This window comes from Eutrema salsugineum, unplaced genomic scaffold (genome assembly GCF_000478725.1).
Source record: "Eutrema salsugineum unplaced genomic scaffold, Eutsalg1_0 scaffold_12, whole genome shotgun sequence".
NCBI classification, from domain to species: Eukaryota; Viridiplantae; Streptophyta; class Magnoliopsida; order Brassicales; family Brassicaceae; genus Eutrema; species Eutrema salsugineum.
The window spans coordinates 1,440,361-1,450,488 of NW_006256895.1; positions in this window are offsets into that span (position 1 = coordinate 1,440,361).

Here is a 10,128-nt window from a genome sequence, read left to right on the forward strand (position 1 = left end):
TATTTTTGATTTAAAACCTAAGATCTTAATCCTAACTTCCCGGTGAAGAAAACTCTAACTTGCAAATGAAGCACTGTTTTAGAGTATCAATTATTGAGTCAAAAAATACATTATTTGTTTGGTAAGCCTTATCCCTTACCTTATAAATAGAGAGAGAGGTCATGACGCAGAAGAAAATTTCAAAATTAGAGCGGTGAAGCCCTGTTGAAATCACGTTTGAGCAGCCACCATCAACGCACCTCAAAGTAGAAGTCACCACAGCCATCTAGAAGACAAGTCCAATCTGTTTTGGGGTAGGAGAGAATCAGATAGGAAAATTATATTGGATAAGGCTGAAACTTTTTAAGTGAATTCCTGACTCTCAGATCTAGCTACTGCCACAAGCAGACCATCATTTGGAGTTGTCGTTAAAAGTTATGGGTATATTTCCGAAGCAGATTTGCGCAAATTGGATCTGCGAGCATTTGTCTTCGAGCAGCCGTCTTGCAAGTAGATCATCCGGCAAACCAGTAGAAACTAGGAAGCGATCTACATACACATTTAATTCTCTCAGTGTCTTCTTTCCATAGCATCCTTCTGTTTTTGATTTAAAGGTTTGCATAGAAATTTATGGATGTTTTCTTGTTGGATATCAAATTTGTCTGAATTATTCTGCAACATTAAAACCTATTTTAAACGCAGACTATAGAACACCTACTCTAACTAGTTCTCCCAACACATCGCAACCTCAATCCAAAGAAAAAAGTGAGCTGGAACTTGTGGACATATAGTTTTTCTTACACATGATTGTGTATATGTGTGTAGAATTCGAGATTGATTGCTAATTAAAATGAACATAAATTATTGATTGAGAACGGATGTATGTATTATTGATTGGTGTTAGTTTACGCGCATTAGCGGCATTTTTGATCCTAGCCCATGGACATTGCGGATCATGGATGGATTGCTTGCTGGTCTTCACGAAAGATGTTTCGCGAAATAGGACCATGGTTGGCCTATACACAGAGGAAGTGTGGATAGTACATGGGCTGACGGGCCTAGGAGATTTTGATTGACCATTCACCAGATTTAAACAAACATTGAGACGTTCTCGTGAGTGGAAACTTGTATGCTAGGGTTTCTATGTACTTCTGAAAGCCTAATGATTGTTGTTTTTCTAATCCAAGGTTAAGTAAACATATATGTGGTTATGTTTAATTCTTCGCATAGATCAAGTCCGCAGGTAGGATCTTCCTCACTGAGTTACTTGTTATTCACCCCTCTTTTACTCACCCCTCTTCCTCATTGAGTAAATTGTTTCTCACCTCTCTTTTTCCTTTTCAGGTGATTTCATCGAGTAGACTTGATTTAAACTTGTATTGGTGCTATTCTGAAAACAAATGGGTATTTTATTTTAAAGTTTTAAAGATACTTATGTTGGTTTATTTTTCTAAGTTTAATATCTTTTTTATTATTGTTGTACTTTAAGTTCTTGGTTTGGTTTTTTTAAGAAGTTTTAGACTATGGCTAAGTATTTACTGAGCCGGTTTGGTTTTAAACATGGTTTTTTTTTTCAGGTTTTAAAAGTTCTTATATTTTAATACTTCAAAAATTATTTTCTGGGTAATTATATAAAGAATGTAGGACACCGGCGACCAAAGCTTGAGTCAGTGTTTTGTGGGTGATTCCTCAAGGTTGAAGATCTAATTCAGGTGTTTCTTTTAAAATGGCAAGACCTCAGCACAATGGAAACAAGATTCAGAACAGGAACACAGCTGACCATGTGGATGAAGTACCAATCGTCGTGCAAGAGAATGTTGTTGTAACAAGTCAAGCGATAATGTGCCTTAGGCAGAGGATATAGGGGGTCACATGTGAAGTTGTGGGAGAGGCCGTCTTGCAGAGAATTCTGCAGCTTCTTAGACCATTGTTAGAGCGTATCTCAATAGCCAGAATTGCTCTAGGAGTGGCTCCTGGTGTGGCTACTGGACAGCCACCAATGCAATGAAATGGCATGCCAGATTTGCCTCCTCCATCTCCAATGCAGGCACCACCACCATTGCAAGAATACCAATCTCAGCTGCCTACCTATCATGAGATGCTGAAGCTTATGAGAAATTTTGGTATGGAGACATACAATAGTGGAACAGACTCAATGAAAGCAGACCGCTGGAGAAAGTGGTTGAAGTACAATTTCAGATCAATAAGGTGCCCCATCGGGTACAAAATTGAGTTGACAGTTCAATATCTGAAAGACGAGGCTTACGAATAATGGGAATGAGTGTAACATGGACTTAATATGTGTTTTGGGTGTTGGAAGTCAGGGCATACCAAGAAATTCTGTCAAGAGAAAAGAATCACATGCAATTCATGTGGCAAGCTCAGAGATGATGATAAGAACTATTCGTAAGCCTCATCTCTCAGATGCTGAACTGCCCACTCAACTTTGTACTTGACAAGGCACGTGATCGACCCAAAGTTGTGCTCCAACGACTTTCTTAATGGTTTGTTTTCACTGGGTCAGTTCCATGGATCCATACCAAACTCTCTCATAAGTCTCAGCATCTCATGGTAGGTAAGCATATGGGGGGTATCCTTGTGCTGGAGGTGATGCCTGCATTGGAAGTGGAGGAAGCAAATTTGGCACCCCATTTCCTTGCATTGGTGTCTGTCATGTGGCCACACCTGGAGCTATTTCGGCCATTAGGATATGCTCTAACAATGATCCAAGCAGCTGCTGAATTCCCTGCAACACAACCGCTCTCATAATTGCACCTACGGTCATTGGATCCGCTGCTTAAGGCACACCTATTGCTGCTTAAGGCACACCTATTGCTGCTTGACCTTCTACAGCAACATCTTTTTGCATGATGACTTATACTTCATCCACATGGTCAGCTGTGTTTCTTTCCTGGTTCCTGTTTCCATTGCGCTAAGATCTTTCTATTCTGAATTAGAAACTCTCAGATTAGATATTCAGCCCTACAGAAGCACCCATAGAACACTGACTCAAGCTTTAGGTCGTTGGTGCCAAAACAAATTCACATTCTATATGTAAATCCCCATAAAATAAAATTTGAAGTAATAAAAATGTATGAACTTTTAATATTTGAAAACCAGTGTAACACTTTTTTTTAAGTTCCAAAACACCGCTTGGATCAAAACCAGATTGATTAACTTTACTTTCTGATATAAAATTGAGACACCCTAGTCTCAAGCTCTTGCACTTAACCGTGTTTAAAACCAAAACTGACTCATTAAATACTTAACCATAGTCTAAAGCTATTTACTAAATTGAACCAAGAATTAAAAAGTGATAATGGTAAACAAGAATTCAAAATTAGAAAAAGAAATCAACATAAATATCTTTAAAACTTTAAATAAAATAAAACACCAACTTTAAATCAAACATGGAAGGATGCTATGGAAAGAGGACACCAAGAGCTTTCTAATAGTATGCAGATTGCTTCCAAATTGCTACTGGTTACACTACAAGAAAGAGGCCCATTTCTAACGATTTTTACGTCGATTATAAATCGTCGTAAATTTACGATTCAGTTACGTCGAATTACGACACGGACCTTTTTGTCATAATTTCGACTTAAAATTTTGTTGTCGTAAAATCAACGTAAAATTACGACAATTATACGATGATTAAACAAGGATTCAACTATCATCGTAACTTTGTCGTAAGTTTTACATCCATTATACGACGATTTGGCCTCCACCTTGTATTCAATGTAATCTCAATGTAAGCTTGATGTAACACTGATTTCGACGTAAATTTGATGTAAATATTCAATGAAAATATTTTGGTAACCAAACAAAAATCTATATATACCCCCCCCCCTCTCTTCTCTCATTATTCTACCAAACAAAAAAAATATACAAAGACAATTTTTTGAGTCTTTGAATGTTTGAGTATAATTTTAGTAGTTGAAAATAAGAACAAAGTTAAAAACAAAAAGTTGATTTTTTGTTTTTAAATTGTCTATTTACGATCTACCAAAGTGGATGTATACGCCTAAAAATGCTGAGGGGGCGTTGACTGAAGACTTCAAAAATGGCTGGGAAATATTCATGTACTAAGCCGGCCTTATGCAAACAATAATATAAAGCGGCAAAATGTATTGTCCTTGTCTGAAATGAAAAAATAGGAAACATATTCTTATTGACATTGTGTGAAAGTATTTATTGAATAGAGGGTTTATGCCGTAATACTTTATTTGGTATCAACATGGAGAGGGCTATTGTAACAACCCGGTTATTAAGATAAAGCGGACGGGCGGCCGCGAGAGAAATGCTAAGTCGGAACGAATCAGGGAAAATCTGGATTTGGCTGGAAGAGCATGTTTGCCGAGGGAGAAGTGATTTTTATCAAGGAACGAAGAAAATGGCCGAGAGAAAACGACTTTGGCCGATAAAATCAGCTTTTGCCGGGAAGACTTGCTGTTTTATCGAGAAAGTCTGGTATAGCCAGGGAAATGTATTTTAGCCCGGGAACGATGGAAAATGCCGAGAAAATCAGTCTTTAGCCGAGAAAGTCAGATTATGGCCGAGCAAAGAAGGTAGCCGAGGAAAACTGAAGTTTTGCCGAGAGAATTAATTTTTTACCGATGGATCAGATTTTGGCCGAGAAGCAGCGGTTTAGCCGAGAGAAGCTAAGTCCGAGCGTAAAAGCTTCGCGAAACTGGGAAGTATGGATTTTGGTCGACGGAATTGGATTTTGGCCAAGGAACCGTGAGCGAGTGTCAAGGCCAGTCAGTCCATCTTGGATCAGTAACGAAAAGCGAAAATTTGGTGGAGGTTACTTCCGGATAAGAACAGATGTGGCTAGACTTGGTCCACACACTTGGCACGAAAATGAGTAAACTTAGTGTTTATGCAATGGTGTGGCTGGTTCTGGACCACACATTTGGCATGGAAGCAAGGCAGCTTAGTGTCCAAGGCTGATGACTCGTGCACAGCGTTTTTGACAAGTGTTTACCAAGTGACAGCGCATGGATACCACCCTGAAACCTATAAATACCCACCTTCAGCTCTTAGTTTTCCACACTTAGAAATCAGAGAAATTCTAGAGTGAGAAAGTAGAGAGAGAAAGAGGGAAATGGTGAGTATTTTGGGTAGGAGTTAGCTAGCGGAGAATGGTAGCACGGTGCTGGCTCAGCGGACGGTCGGTAAGCCGTAGAGTAAACCCTTTTCTGTTTAGATCTTGTCCTAGTCTACGTATTCATTAGGTCTATATGGTTATAGATCTAAGGGAATCTCGGAGTTAGAAGCAAGAGAGGTTAAGATCGGAGCGGGATCTGCGTAAAAGGGTGAGTTCCGGTAGATAGGAACTAATGGTTTTGTGCAGGGAACCATGGATCGGTCCAGGCGGGACTGCGATCCACGGTTAAAAGTAGATTGCGTAATTGTGTGCTAGGTATTATTCTGTTTGTGGGTGAGGTTGTGAGCGATCCCGTGTTTTCCGGTAACTCACGTGTGATCCTACTTCCGAAATACGGGAGTTAGTGGTATTGCCGGTTTACAACCACCACGTCTCTGTTTTTGCGTGTTGTGTGTTTATGTGTGGCTTAGTGTTAGACTTAATTATGAGATCTGGGATAGAGTCTCGTTTTTAAGTCGGGAAAACACTTAGTCCTTGAATGAATTTAGTAATGGTCGGCCGTGAGGGGACTATGGTCACCACGGGCCGTTGGCTTTGCTAAAAAACTGGAAAGGTCATGAGGGGATTCAGGAAGGAACCCCTATGGACCTATGTGTGTTTTGCGTAAAACCACGGTGGAGATTCAGTGAGGAATCTGTGGTTTGTTTGTTTGTTGCGTAAACCACGGAAAAGGTTAGTGGAACCTTGTGGTGCGTTAGGACACAAGCCTAGAGACTCAGAGGGATACTTGGGTTGCTCCCATGGCCGAGTGCTGCATGACGATGCGGCCCGACTGGTCGAGTGAAGGACCGCGAAGTCGGAGGCGAATCCGGTTCATGTACCTGAGTGGCTATGAATGTGTGGGAGGTTCGTCGGGCTAGAAGCTGTCATAGAAATCGTGCAGTAAGGCACGTAGGACGTAGGGATCCCGTACGGTCGTTTATGTGTGTTGAGTTGTGTTTAGCTTCCACATGTGCATACGATGATTGTTGCTTGATGTTGTGTGTGATTGTGTGATGATTGCTTTGAACTGTTTGTGTGCTTGTTGAGTGTTCATTGCTTTCATTTGATTGTTGAGCTTCGGCTATTTTGGGGTTGGGTCAGGGTGACTAACCGTAGACGGGTTCCGGACTCACTAGGCATTTAGTAGAAATGCTCATTATACGAATTTTGTCCTGCAGGTAACCTATAGACGGGAAACCATAGAGGGTTCGTGGGACGCTAGGCCGCCGGAGTAGTTTGACATTGTGAGTGTAAGCATAATAGATTGTATTATGTAGACTATTTTGACTCGAGCTCAATTATATGTTTTGGTAACCGTTTGTAATATGTTAATAGTAATAATAAAAGAGATTTTATGGAACTCCTCGCTTTGCCTGATATTAGACCTCGTCCGGGTCGAAACAACTCAAGACTAAGGTACGGGTTGCAAAGCCTTAGGCCTTGGTCGAGAGGCATGGTTTCGAGAACGGTCTAGCTAAAGTAGTATGTGATGCTTTGGCCGGACTGTCTCCGTTATCATTCTGTGGCACTCTGGTTTTTTTCTATTCATAGATCGAATCGGGGGTGTTACAAGCTATGGTCAAAGTAGTGGTCGGATTGCTGCTGGGATCAGAGTAGTCAAGTTCAGGGTCGTCAAGATCAGGATAGAATGCATGATATGGTTACTGATGCATTTCATGAAACACATGATGATATTGTTGAGGAGCCCAATGCAGATCCGAAACGCTTTTATGATATGTTAAACGCTGCAAAACAGCCTCTCTACGATGGATGTAGAGAAGGTCATGTAAATTATCATTAGCAGCTCGGATGATGACAATTAAAACTGATCACAATGTATCTGACTTTTGCGTGAAGGATTGGTCATATCTTATTAAAGAGTATATGCTGGAGGATAATTTGGCAGCTGAAACATATTATGAAATTCAGAAGTTGGTTTTTAGTCTTGGATTGCCTTCTGAGATGATTGATGTATGTGTTGATAATTATATGCTTTTCTGGAGAGATGATGAGAAGTTTAAGGAATATCGTTTCTGCCAAAAATCAAGATATAAACCGCAAACAGCTGGGCGTAAGAAGATTCCGTACCAACGAATGTGGTATCTTCCTATAACTGATAGGTTAAAAAACACTATATCAATCTGAACGGACATATGCATCGATGAGGTGGCATCCAGAACATTCACAAACATATGCCAAAATGACTCCCCCATCTGACGGAAAATCTTGGAAACATATTAACACCGTACATCCAGACTTTGCTAGATCTAAACAGAATGTTTATCTTGGTCTTTGCACTGACGGGTTTTGTCCATTTGGTATGTCTGGTAGGCAATATTCTTTATGGTCAGTGATCCTTACGCCATATAACCTTCCCCCAGATATGTGCATGCAAAGAGAGTTTTTGTTTCTAAGTATCTTAGTCCCTGGTCCAAATCAACCGAAGAGGGCTTTGATGTCTTTTTGCAGCCACTCATACATGAGTTAAACCAGTTGTTGCATGTCGGAGTACGAACATATGATAGTTCGAGTGGTAAAAACTTTACGATACGAGCGGTGCTTATGTGGAAAATAAGCGACTTCCCGGCATACGGAATGCTATCAGGTTAGACGACGCACGGGAGGTTATCATGTCCTTATTGTCTTGATAGGAATGATGCATTTCAGCTTAAACATGGTAGCAAAACCTGTTGGTTTGATTGTCACCGTTGTTTTCTACCATCCTACCATTAATATAGAAGAAACAGGCGTTTGTTTAAAAAGAACAAAGGGGTTCGTCTCCCTCCACCAGTGTACCTAACAGGGGCAGATCTTGAAGCACAAATAGATCATTGGTGTGGACTTGAAACGGTTCCACGAGGAGAAAATTGGCACACTCCAGCAAATATGCCTGAAGGATATGGGGTTCATTATAATTGGCACAAAAAAAAATATTTTGGGATCTGCCGTACTAGAAAGATCATTTCTCAGACACAATCTTGATGTAATGCACATTGAGAAGATTTTTTTTATAACATCATGCCTACAGTGTTGAACGTGCAAGGAAGAACCAAAGACCGCGTCAAATCATAGATGGACTTTCCTGATATATGCAATAGAATTGAGTTGCATATTGTGAGTAATGGGAAAGCACCAGTTCCTGTATTTTGGTTGGGTGTAGAACAAAAACCTGCATTGTTTAATTGGGTATCATCTGCTGTGAAATTTCCTGATGGATATGTATCTAATCTGGCTAAATCTGTGGAGAAATAACAAAAGTTTTCAGGGATGAAGAGTCATGATTATCGTGTGTTTATGCAACGATTACTTCCTTTTGCATTTGCTGAACTACTACTGTGACATGTCCATGAGGGACTAGGAGGCATTGGAGCATTCTTCCGTGATCTAAGTACGAGTTTTTTATCCTCGCATCACAAGCAGAACAAGTCACATTTGTTCCATATCCCCGAGTTCGAAATACTGGGATTTCATGGTTAGCGGTTATTGTTGCTCCAAAGGGTATAATTGATGGTGTAGATCTCCCGCCTATGCAACAAGATGATTGCGTTGACATAAATGAACTAGAGGTTGAAGAACACGTTCTTTTAATTGATCCACGTAATCAAGAAGTTGAAGAGCTGCATGCAAGTGACACTGAAGAAGATTCATATGAATTTGAAGAAAGTAGTGATGATGATGATGAGAATGAGGACGGCGATGAACGCAATGACATATCCTCGGAAGACGAATCTGAATGATAACTATGATCAATTTGTATCATTAGAATGTAATTTTAAATGGGTATGGCTGTGAAAGGTTTTAGCGTTTATAAAAGTGACTTTTTTACTTATAAATATGTTAAACAGAAAGAAAATCTAAATTCGCAAATTGTTAGAGATTGACTTTAGGATATTATTGACTTTACGACGAATTTACGACAATTTCATTAAAATCATCGTAAATTCGTCGCAATGCTCTGACCCTCATCAATAGGGTTTCAGCTATCTCACCTTATACATTTGTTTTTTTTATATAATTTTTTTTAGCAAACACAATTATTCTATAAGGAGATACAATATAAGTACAAAAAGTTGTAAATCTGTTTTAAGTATTACGACAAACTAACGATGATATTCTACAAATCGTCGTTAATTCGACTTAAACTTGAGACCCTAAAACTTACAATCATGATTTCCTGGCCTATTTGATGGATTTAAAGCATGGAAATTATATGGTTTATCTTCTTATAAGATATACATATCAGTTATAGACAAAAAAAAAAAATTTACCAAAATTTCACATATGTATGTTATCAAGTGTTCTTAAGTACTTATATACATTTAGAGAAATATGTTAGGGTTCATCTTAAACATTCAAAAATCCATCATTATGATATATATACTTACTAGTACTTGTATTATACTCATATACAATGTTTAGTGATGCATGGAGATACTTTGTCATATACAATTTTTTCATTTTATCAAAATTTCAAAAATACGTCGTGAATTCGTCGTAATATTCGTCGTAATATTACGACGAATTCACGACGATCCATAAAAACCATCCATTATTTAAAATAATGATATTTTAAATAACGTTGTAAATTCGTCGTAATATTACGATGAATTTACGACGAAAAGTCTATTTCAAAGTCTGACTCTTATCCAAATTATTGAGGGTTTGGGAAGTAATTTTGGTTATCCGAATTTTTCTATTTCTTTCTTGGGAACATTTTGAGTAATATTTTTCAATATTTGAATTACATATTCTCGTAATTTTCTGTGATTTTTCATCTCAATTCTCAAAAGGAACATTTTTTGTGGATTCTTGGTTTACAAATGCACTCAGATCTTACTCTTTCAACATTTCCACTTTCTTAAAGAAAGATCACTAATAAAACAATGAAAAAAACAGGCTAATAATATCTCTCTCCACGATGAACTATAAATATTTTTGAGCTATCTTTTGTTTATTTTTATCACATGAGATTTATTTATCGTCAAATTAGTAGAATA